Here is a 12312-nt window from a genome sequence, read left to right as displayed (position 1 = left end):
GATGCCGACGGGCAAATGTACCGCTTGAATTAATATCGGCAGTTCAGATTTCGTCACTACTTTCATAATTTTACCGGAGTGCTGCAAAGACCTAATTTTGGGCATGAACTTCCTGCGTGAATACGGCGCCGTTATCAACATTCCTGAGAAATCGGTTACATTTTAGATGGCCCCAGATCAAGTTTCGGATGGGCCCTGTACAGATCAGCGGCGTAAACCTTTGCGCGTGTTCGACGACGAGGTGACCATCCCACCGTGGTCAAGTGCACTCGTGGCTGTGACATGTGACACGTCGAGCAGTTCTGAAAACATCGCCGGGGAAATTCCAACTCTGCTATTCAGCCATGGTTTATCTGTCGCAAGAGGCGTCGTGAGCATAAAATGCGGACACACGCACGTCCTTGTTACGAACTTCAGCTCTGAACGCCGACATCTAACGAAGGGCATGACAGTGGCGTACATGGAAGAGCTCGCCGAGATGACAGACTGCCTAACTCTTGAAAAAGAAAATTCAACTGATTAGCCCCCCGCACCTCTATCTGTTGATATTAACCCAAGTTTGCTGCCGACGCAGAAGCAAAGTATCATGCAGCTTATTAACAAGTTTGAAGATTGTTTCTCTTTGACGTCCAGGGTCCGTCAAACGCCGCTGACAAAACCGAATTATAACAAACGACATGACCACACCCATCAGGCAAAACCCATACCGGGTAGCTCCGCGAGAACGTGAAGCCATCGAAAACCAGGTGCGACAGATGCTTGAAGACATTATTCAGACGTCGAAAAGCTCTTGGGCTTCGCCGGTTGTATTAGTGAAGAAAAAATACGGCACCTTACGTTTCTGCGTGGATTACCGCAAGCTAAATCAGGTCACAAAAAAAGACGTCTACCCACTTCCACGTACCGACTATTCGCTCGATTGACTACGGCATGCGCATTATTTCTCGTCGATGAATCTAAGGAGTGGGTATTGGCAGATAGAAGTCGATAAAAGAGACCGGGAGAAAACAGTTTTCGTGACACGTCATGGCCTTTTTGAATTTAAGGTACTTCCATTTGGCTTGTGCTCAGCACCGGCAACATTTCAGCGACTAATGGACACCGTACTATCAGGCCTCAAGTGGCAGACATGCTTAGTGTATTTAGATGACGTCATCGTATTTTCTGCCACATTCGACGAACACGTCAGGCGACTGCACTCAGTATTTGAAGCTATCCGTTCAGCCGGACTAACACTTAAGCCGGAAAAATGCCACTTCGGCTTCAAGAGCTTCTGTTCCTGGGTCATCTTGTCAGTAGTGAAGGTGTGCGGCCCGACCCTGAAAAAATAGCTGCCGTTACGAATTTTCTAGCACCAACTGACAAAAAGGCGGTCAGACGGTTTTTAGGACTGTGTGCGCACTACAGACGCTTCATAGAGAACTTCTCGTGCATTGCCTCGCCGTTGACCCGCCTTACCAGAGAAGACGTTGCATTCGTATGATATGAAGAACAGCAAAAATAATTCGACGAGCTGCGGCAACGCCTTCAAAAGCCACCAGTCCTCGCACACTTTGATGATGACACCCCGACAACAGTGCACACCGACGCTAGAAATGTCAGCTTAGGAGTTGTACTCGTGCAGTGGCAGGTTGGCGCTGAACGGGTAATTGCTTATGCGAGCAGAACTGTTTCACGTGCGAAAGAAAATTATTCCACCACAAATAAAGAGTGCCTTGCCGTGGTGTGGGCGGTTATAAATTCCGCCCATGTCTGTATGGTCGTCCTTGTAATGTTGTCAGTGACCATCACTTCCTTTGCTGGCTGACGAACTTAAAAGACCCTTTAGGACGGTTGGCGTGCTGGAGCCTGAAGCTTCAAGAATTTGACATGAAGGTAGTCTACAGATCGGGGAAGTGACATTCAGACGCTGATTGCCTTTCTCGTGCGCTGTACGAACTTGCGACGGCAGAAGACGACGATACAGCCTTTGTCGAAGTTGTAAGTATGGCAACTGTCGCACAGCTGCAACAAGACGACCCTGAACTAGAACCCATAATACGTTTTTTAGAGGGTCGTACTTCAGCTATACCTAGACTGTTTGCGAGAAAGCTTTCGTCATTTTGTTTGCGCAACGACGTCCTGTATAAGATGAACTTCACACCACACGGAAACAACTACTTACTCGTCGTACCAACATCTCTAACAAGCGAAGTATTACAGGCATGCCACGATGAACCAACATCAGGCCACTTGGGTTACACGCAAACAGTGTGCAGAGTGAGGCAGAAATACTACTGGCCAAGACTGACGGCGACCATTCAACACTATGTTCGGACGTGCCTTGATTGCCAGCGCAGAAAAGTTCCACCTGTCAAACCAGCAGGCCTCCTTTATCCTATTGACGTGCCTGTTACTCCATTCGCTCAAGTCGGAATGGATCTTTTGGGCCCATTTCCAACTTCATCGGCAAGTCGCAGATGGATTATAGTAGCTACCGACTACCTCATTCGTTACGCCGAAACCAAGGCTCTGGAGAGAGGCACGGCAAGTGAAGCAGCCCGATTTTTCGTAGAAAATGTGGTGCTGAGGTATGGCGCTCCGTCAGTGGTAATAACTGACAGGGGAACTGCATTCGCAGCCGAACTATTACAGACAGTTTTAAGACTTAGTGGCACATCCCACCAGCGAACAGCGGTGTATTATCCGCAAGCAAATGGTCTTACAAAGCGTCTCAACAAGACACTTGCGAATATGCTCTGCATGTACGTCAATGTGGGGCATAAAAACTGGGATGAGATCTTGCCGTATGTCACGTTCGTCTATAACACAGCTCATCAAGAAACAACAAGAACAACGCCATTCCACCTTCTTCATGGTCATGAAGTCACCACTATGCTGGATGCTATGCTGCCGCACGAGTGCGAAGACGCCACAACATATGCTGGTTATATCACTCAGCTTGCCGAAGAAGCCCGACAACTTGCACGCCTACGTATTAGTCGCTGGTACGATTCAAGACTGTACAACCTTCGTCATGAACCAGTCTCCTACGAGCCAGGAGAGAAAGTTTGAATATGGACTCCTATTCGGCGCCGTGGCCCCTCAGAAAACCTGTTAAGACGGTACTTCGGTCCCTATAAAGTTCTTAGACGTTTCAGTGACATCAATTATGAGGTTGTTCCCGATACTGCGCACTCCTAAAGGCGTTGATGGTATGCTCCAGAAGTTGTGCACATGGTACACATGAAGCCTTATTTCCCCGAATGAACTCATGGGTTTTGATTATAACCAACTTTGATTATAAAGCATCGAGACGCTTTCTTGAATGGGAGGCTAATGTCACGGCTAAAGGCCGGGTAAGAAGACAGAGGACGACGAAGTGATGAGTGTGGACAGCACCCACGGTTCCTCCGAGGAAGACGACGTCGAAGCGGCTGCTCTTTTGATCTGTTAATACAGACCTCGTTTTTTCTGGTCGCACCGTCGTCCTGTATCCTGTTATTTTCACCTAGCAACAATATTAAGAGAAAAACTTGCAAATGTTTTAAATATGGTGAGAAAAGTAAGCTAGAAGGTTACAGGGCTGCTTCCGGCTTCTTGATGCAGTACAAGAAATGATCCCACAGGAGAATTTGTGCCCCTACTTTTCACCACCCTGCTGTGTGACAACTTAAGACCTAAAAATCTCTGCACTTCCATACTGAAGTCGAGCAGGCTTGTACTATTTAATTTTGTGGCATTACAGCATGTGTTGTGTAGCCCACCAAAGCTCGGGGCCAATGCATAATAAGCAGCAAATGAAAATGCCCTATGTCTTTATTGCAAACAGTGCATAGAGAAACGAACATGCAACCGTTCTTGCTGAAAATTTACACATTAACCAAATTTCTATACCAGTCCCTTGCATCACAAGGCAAAAAGACTGCAACTGTAGAAGAATACGACTAATGCAAGTGTACACAATACCCATATTATTAAGATTCAAAAATGGAATTGTCAAATTGCACGAACCTCTAACAAGCAATCAAAGAGGCCAAAATGGTTTGTAAAGCAACCAGCCTAGGTATATCTTTGCATATGAAGGCTCCATGTATATCTTACAGTGCTGACAGAATGAAACATGACTACAACAGTGCATATATATAACAGGTTTGCACAACTGCCTGACATCATCACGCCATATCGCTACAAATCTCTTCACTAAAGGTGCTGTTGGCTTTGATGTTGATTAATGCATGAGGCATTATTATGCCGACACACAAGCTATAAACTGGAAAGAAAGGTATGTGCATTAATCAGCCCTAAATTGATGCGTTTCATACTGTGAGCACTGCACGTAGACTACAGTTAGGTATCAGAAAACACGCACACACACACACAAGGGATACTTGGGGATCACAATCCTGCCGTTAATATTACAGCTGTGCTTATGCACCACATACAGAAAAGTATCAGCTATCCATCTGTTCAGAAAAAGCGTACAAAATACGCATCAATGATATATAAAGCCTGTAATATTTTGCAAATGTTCACCCTCGTGCAAAAAAAAATAAAGTAACCCGCACCTTCCCACGATTGGGGGGGGGACTCTACTAAATGCGTCGCAGAGTGGTGTGGGTATCACGCGACTGTTGCATAATTGGGTGTGGTTCAGAAATGCTTAATTTTTATTTTGTCTTTATTATTCTTATTTATTGAATGAAGGAGAAGCGTTGCCTTCAACAAGCGGTGGGACGCTGATGTGCGATCCAGTGTCTAGGTATACGAGGTGGCCAGTGAAGGGTTGTGCAGCTAAAGCAGTCGGTTTTTACTAGCAGAAGCTACCTCCGTTGGCCTTGCGAGGCGTGAGAGAGAGAGGGGGAGGCAAACAGTTGGCACGAGACGGAAGCATGCAGCACGATACCCAAGGCGTGAGCATGTGCAGTGGGGGTGTAGACATCGCCGCTGACGCATGACATCGTGCGACTAAGAAATGCTCTACATTTTAAAAAAACTTGCTTGGTATATCTGGAATGCAGCTTGTTAAACAACACAGGGCATGTAATGGCTTGCCGCGGCATACGTTGTTTTGCGAGAACTAAAATCAATGTGCAGAGTTTGTCAACAAGCACGAAAACAATCGGTGAACCCTCACAGGCATTTGAAACGAATGAAGTACATACAGCGTGAACTCAATACTAAAGAAGAGACATGGACAAGCGCTGTATCCCCGTAGACAAGTATCCCCATCTTAAGTTCGCGCTGTACGTACTTTAATTATGCAAAACCAACTAGCCCAAAGTTTCACTCTACTAATCACTTGGAAAAATACAGCTCTGCAGCAACATTTTAATACAGAGCACTCGATGGCTAGGGCTACATTACTGCAATAAACCTGCATTGAACCAGGCACTTTTTAGTCGGCAACAACTGGAATGCCATGGGTGAGGGTGCTTCTCAAACAAATATTGACTTCTCAAACAAACATATTGACTTCAGCTTGCTTGGCAGTTGTAAACAGATCACAGACTAGTTTACTATCACAGTTACACCCAGTGTGCACATTACACGATGTGGGTGATGACACATCCTCACTGCCTACGCCAGCAGTGACCATCAGCTTTAGCTCCAGTCAGACCATGGCATGCACCACCATGCAAACAATGCCCTTAGCCCCCCCCCCCCCCCACCTGCCAATACCCACGATTTCAGAGATCACCAAGAAAACCGCAGTTCAGACAATGTCCTTCCCTCTGCCAATGTGATGGCCCTTGCTTGTGGTGACTGCAGAGGGATAGCAGCACTGCTGTTGGAAGGTTTCTACATTGAATGGTAATGTAGTGCAGCAGGCGACATCCAAGATGCCGAAGTTTTGCCAGCAGGCTTCTTCTCAGATGCACCTAGAAAAAATGGTGTGGCAGCAGATCCAGGTCTTGAAGGACACCCCAGGTCTTGAGCCTTTCACAGGCGCAGATGCATACCCCGTTGCTCTTCACAACATCAACCTGCAAGGTGCACATAGAAGGTAGCCATTAGATGTGGCTACTCATAGCCATGCAACTGCATGGCTGTGCAGCAGAAAGGTTAGCTAACAGATGTACGATTTACAAGGCCCTTTCCTTACATTATCCCTACAGCTCATATACAGTAGACTCTCTTTAAACGAAACCTGAAGAGACAAGAAAAATATGTTCCATTCAATTCTATTCAACTGGACTTTCATTTCCCGAGAGATGCACGTGTGTGCGGAATCCAAATATGAAGCCGAAAATGTAAGGGGTGGCTGTTTTGTTTAAGCAGCAGCTCTGTTTAAGAGATTTCTGTTTTATGAAAAAGTCTACTGTATCTCAACACACTGGTCATGTACCCCAAGTTTTTTGCCCTCGTGCCCATACTAAAACATTTTGTGCTTCACTTTTTTCTACAGCCGTACAAGACTTCAACTATCTTCCCCACTATGTTGCCACAATCACCTCCTCATCAAGCTTTGTCCATAGCAAGACAAACCTAATTTCACAGTGATTGCTGCAACAACTGTATTGACAGTATGACAATCCACTCCTTAAACAAAACACCCTCGATGGTCTTAAAGGCAATAAAAATGAAAAAGAAGCTCCAACAGCAGTGGCAGAAGCCACAGCAGCACATTGGAGGTTACACTCTTGGGCCTCAAGCAGGGCTTGAGGCTGGTGACTGAGAAGGAACCTGCAGGCGACATGCACTCCCTGCTGCCAGCTTGAACTGCCACAGTCATCTCACAAACATGGCCAGCAGTCACCAGCAGCTGTTGAATGGGCAATGTGGCCTCCACCACAAACATGATCCGTACGAGAATGCAGTTGGACGCCTACGTTGTAAGCCCAGCATGGAAGAGGACGTGTTCGTGCGGTCAAGACCCATAGACCTGAATCTCGGCCAGCTGTGCCCGGTAGCGTTCAGCCATGCCCAGCTGTATCTGGCCTCAACCAGGCAACGGTATGGCCCACTGCATGTGCAATCTTCCTCTTCTTGACCCTCTGGCAATCCTTGCGATGTTAAAGATCATAGAGGGTATGTCGGTAACATGAGATTGATCTATTGGATAAATAAAAACACAACACTGCGCACTTTCTGTGAAGGTAAGTTCTAGTGCAAATTGCTTATTTGAATGGCACCAACACCAACATATTGCCGTAGATGCTTTTATGACACTCATATTACTCTTACAGTCATTATCATATTACTCTTTGAGCATTACTGTCGACTCTTTATGCGCAATATGCCTGCACAATAACCAAATATACTACAAGTCTTCATAGCGTGAAAACCTGTCACCTTGAGATACATGTACATAGCTAGTTGTTTGAAAGCTTATGTCCTAAATTAGGTAATGATTGTTAAGACCATAGCAATTGCCATTTAGAATAATTAATATCTGGAGTTTTACGTCTCAAAGCAATGATATGACTAAGACGCCGTAGTGAAGGTCTCCGGAAATTTTTACAATATGGTGTTCTTTAGCGGTACACGGGCCTTTGGCGTTTCGCCTCCATCGATATGCAAATGCCACGGCCCATTAGAAATGATTGTTATCATATTTTGCAACATAGATGACGTCAGACACCATAGCTTTTGAGGCAGTTCTACCCCTCTTAAAAGGCTCAGAGACATATGGTGACATGCACAAGTAAAGCCAGAGACAGATGAGAACAGGGGGAACTATATATCGACAGGTGTCATATTTAAAGTATGTACCAATCTGCCCAAGAATAAATATTGTTAACAAGCTCATGCTTGCCCCAAGTGCTTGGATCTTAATTACCTCTCTCACTAAGAAAACTTTCACTAGAAGGTAGATTCCTCCTCAAAACCTTTTTCATACAAGGGCCTTACAATCATTTCACCCCTTCGAAACAATATTACACAAGCAGTTGTGTGCTATTTTCATCCACAGGCATTTTATTTTGCTGGGCAACTGGTCTTTGCTTCGGCAAAGTTAGCAGTACTTACAGGTGTATATTTATCACTCAATCTTGCTGTGTGTATTGCCTATAATGAAAATGAAAAATATCGTACCCCAGGTGGAAATTTCTTCAAAACAACATAGCTTTGGCACAAATTGAGCACTATCTGAAGTCATACAAACCATACTTACTTTCACTTTATCTATGACTGGTAGTGTAAAGACTAGATATTCAAGGAAACGAGAGTTATAGAGAAATGTAATGTAGCTCCTTGGCGATAAATAACGAGACAAAAATTGTTGTCTGACGCAATTTCAAGCAAAAAGCTGTTGTTTATCAGAACTAGCGATTCAACGTAATGGCTAGTGAAACTTGTACAATTATAAAAATGTAGAAAAATAATTAGAACAAACATTAGCAGCCAATCAGCTGCTCAATATTTAGTTGTCACGTTCCCATACGAGCCAAGACCACAGCATTTCCGTTGTAGTGATGCCCATTATCTCAAGATTTGCAAAGGCACATCAGTGCAGAGTGAAATGACACCAGTGCCTGTGATGTCACGAACAGGCTGCCAAACAGCACTTATTGTGTAAAAAAGGCACCACAACTGCACCTGATCACTACGTAAAGACCTTGTCATCTGGGTGAAGGGAGGGAACAATTTTTTTCTGCTTCTGCACATAAAAACAAGAGCACAAGCAACTGCTTTCTGCAATGCTATTGCAACATGCCCACAAATAATTAGAACAGTAGAGAGGGCAAAACCCCTCATTAAATAAAAACAGATTGTTTTGAAACTTTCCGTGGAAAACTTTCACCTTTTCCCACGGAAGGCCAAAGGCGGTGTTTTATAATGGCCTTTACATAGCTTCGAGACTTGGAGCTAGGACAGCAGTGTCCGCAACCCACTTATCAGCACCACCTTGTCCATAAGCCAGACGAGAAACACCTGCAAAAACATTTTGCAAATATTTTACACAAATGGTGTACAAGTACATACACATATGACCATGCACTATTTTTCTCCCAGTTACAGTGACAATTAAGAGGCACAGTGACATTACAGGTACAGAGAGCTTGACCTACACACCTACAAACTACCCTAAGAACAATGCACAACTGTGTGCGAGAAGTGCTGCAGCGCAGCGCCGGAGGCTCGTTAACAGGATCCTGCACTTCAGGAGCACGAAGAAGAGGCACATCGCCCCAAAAGCTTCTAGTCTTACTGCAAATACTCCAGAGTGTTGCCATCACATTAACATTCCATTTTATTTCTTTTCAATATAGTAATCCATTTAACCGGGAAAATTGCTGCTCTATCACTTCTGGCAGACACCAACTCACTGCTCCTGCAACTATTCAAGTAAGGGGCACACCCCTCTCCACTTTGTAAGGACACACACGCATGCATAGCAAACTCATACATGAAAGAACCCTTGCAATCTCTGCCCTTTACTTCCAGTAGTCTCAAAGCAGATTTTCGCTAGAGTAACTGTCACATTTACATTGTACTTGCTGAAATAATACTCGCACGAGAACTTGTTCCTCTTGCTTTACTGCTAGTTATAAAGTTGTGTAACCACATCTTCCAACAATGTGAACTTGATTTAGCCGATATGCTATGGCAGCTTCATATGTAGCACCTCAAACTTGCCCTAATGAGTTACACAATAGTATTTAATGTTTATTTTTTTAACGAACCAGAGAAACAAAGCCTATTCACTCAAGCACCACTCGATAACAGTGAAACCAGAATATAATTACCATTAAAGAAGTTGACACATAACAATGGTTCACAAGAGCAAACTGATTAGCACCTGTTAAAACCAGTGACCCTAAATTTAGTTATTGTGAGAAAGGGAAAAAAAGGTGCAAGTATTTCATTCAGTGAGATTCAAGCCCCTTGACCCAAGATGAACTTTGGTGCTTTTTGCATTTTAGTGGGGTGTAATTCAGTGTTAGATAGATATGTGGAGTTTAACGTCCCAAAACCACTATATGATTATGAGAGACGCCGTAGTGGAGGGCTCCGGAAATTTAGACCACCTGGGGTTCTTTAACGTGCACCCAAATCTGAGCACACGGGCCTACAACATTTCCGCCTCCATCGGAAATGCAGCCGCCGCAGCCGGGATTCGAACCCGCGCCCTGCAGGTCAGCAGCCGAGTACCTTAGCCACTAGACCACCGCGGCGGGGTGTAATTCAGTGTTAGCTAGCGTGTAACAGACATGTTGCATTAAGAAAAAGGAGAGTAGGCAAGCAGAACAGTTGCATGCTTTTTGCTGCCAGTTTGTCCTTTTTACTTACCTTTGGAGTGGCATACCTTTGCACATTTGGCGTATTTGTTATTGACAAGACATCTAAGATTAGCCAACACAAGCAAGTATCGGGCGACTAAGAATGAAATGACATAAAGCCAGGCACACAGAGCTTAGCGAGTCTTAAAAATAAGTTTGCACACAACACATGAGTAGCAAGCAGATAGTAAAGGCAACACCGTGTACATGTAACCAGTCTATCATGGCTTGCTTTCAGAGTTGACACGACTGCACTACCAAACTAAAACTTTGGCTTAGTAGAACAGGGGCCTAACTTGCAGAAATGCCTATACTATCTCCTAGCAGTAAGCTAGACGATGAATTCAGAAAGCACCAACAGTGGTGGTGCATGTCTTCCGGCTTGTGCACGTTTATATTTTTTAATATCCTCTTGATGCAACTTAGGACATACGCATTTTTTCTTTCTCGAAAGCTTGCCCTAATTTCATGCACCTTAAGTAAACTATGTGAATGTTAACAATGATTGATGTTTACATAAGAAAAGACGACACAGCAGTGAAGGACACCAGCATTTTAGCATTGCAGATCTCTTGAGCAATCTTGCATTTCACAGTGAATTCAACAGCTTCAGGAATTTGACAGCGTAAGCTTGCTCAAAGCCAATACTCCTCTTTCCTGCTTTTACGATCCAAAACTAGCTACAAGCAGATGTGTGAACACTAGAAAACAAAAGTTCTTTTATTAGGCACTAGCTTGATTCATGAGAATCAAACTGATCTCAAAATATGTAAAACCACTTTATAAAGACTGTAAAATTGGTTCAAAGCTTGCAAGCTTTATAGACAATAAATACTGGCAACTGAGTTTCCTTGCCTGGTGAACTTAGGCCTAAACTTTTTCACTGCAACATGCTACGAAATGAGAAAGTGGAATCAATGTCATTAGCTATTAGTATGCTTTTCTATATTTTAGTGTGCAGGGCTGAACAGAAAAGGTAATGTTTGAAAAATTATTGTCATGACCTCTCCCCCTCTGCCCCGACCTAGCTGGAAAAATTAAAGCCCCCAGCATCACCAGTGAAATAAAATACAAGGAATAGCGTGATCAGATCATGGCTAAGTTTATGGCTCCCAAGGGAAGCGCTCAGTATTGATGGCAAGTATCTGTAGTCGTCATTGATTGATATGTTGCCCCAAACCACCATATGATCATGAGAAAGATGCCGTAGAGAAGGGCGCCGGAAATTTCGACCACCAGGTGTTCTTTAACGTGCACCCAAACACGAGCACACGGGCCTACATTTCCACCTCCATCGGAAATGCAGCCACCACAGCCGGGATTTGATCCCGTGACCTGCGGGTCAGCAGCAGAGTACCTTAGTCACTAGACAACCGCGACGGGGCCAGTAGTCATCATGCTAGCATGACAACTGCTAGGAGGTTCCAACATGCCCACTCTCACTGACCCTGTTGAAATATGCCTTTGGAATTTAGATGCTAAAAATATCCACATGCCTATATGTTTCAGCCGCTTTCTTCACCATGTAGACAATTGAATGGGCCACAGAAATAACTTGATGTGCTTGGACTTAACCAATCTCCCTGTTCGGATGGACTCGGTTCATGACAATGCCTATTACATAGCAGTCAATTTTGACCTTCCTCCACGTCAATCATCCCTATGGTCGGACGCAACTTGGAAGTCTGCGGCGTTTCCTATATAAACGTGCAACCAACGAGGTGTGCACTCCAGGCTGTCGTCATGAGCCAAATGCCCAGTGAGCCTGTGGAGAACGCTACTGGCAAGTGCATGAGCAGGGCTATTTGTGTAGTAGTGGAGACAATCTGATGCCATGCTTCAATCACCCAGACCTCTTAAGTTGTATACTAATATGGTGTAGTTAGAATTGCTTTTTTTCCTGGCCAGCTTAGCATGTCTGCCCTGCTTATGAACTATTCTAATGAACCCTGCCATATGTCAGTGGGAATGGTGAATTGCCTTCAAGAAAACTGTGCATTATAAGCAGTGCCTTTATTTGTGGGAAAAAAAAAAAAAATCATGGCCTGCATTCTACGAATCTATAGCATAACGCATGTGGCCAATGACATGCACAGAGACACAATTC

The 12312-nt window shown here is 44.4% G+C and overlaps 1 protein-coding gene across 6 annotated transcripts in view; it reads right to left on the bottom strand.

Moving 5' to 3' along the window:
- Positions 1 to 3780: 3780 nt before the first annotated feature.
- Cdk12 (Cyclin-dependent kinase 12) overlaps positions 3781 to 12312 on the bottom strand; it is a 103074-nt gene continuing 94542 nt past the window's right edge. For 5 of the 6 annotated variants that reach the window (XM_075891215.1, XM_075891216.1, XM_075891219.1 and 2 more), the window contains exons 14-15: positions 8726 to 8856; positions 3781 to 6986 (exon numbers count right to left, since the gene is read on the bottom strand). The gene's annotated coding sequence lies outside the window, so the exon portion shown is untranslated. The remainder of the gene's footprint in view (positions 6987 to 8725; positions 8857 to 12312) is intronic. The other variant, XM_075891218.1, reaches the window with a different exon arrangement.

This window comes from Rhipicephalus microplus, chromosome 1 (genome assembly GCF_043290135.1).
Source record: "Rhipicephalus microplus isolate Deutch F79 chromosome 1, USDA_Rmic, whole genome shotgun sequence".
Lineage (NCBI taxonomy): Eukaryota > Metazoa > Arthropoda > Arachnida > Ixodida > Ixodidae > Rhipicephalus > Rhipicephalus microplus.
Note: the sequence above shows the minus strand (reverse complement) of the source record. Positions and strands in the feature narration are given on the sequence as shown.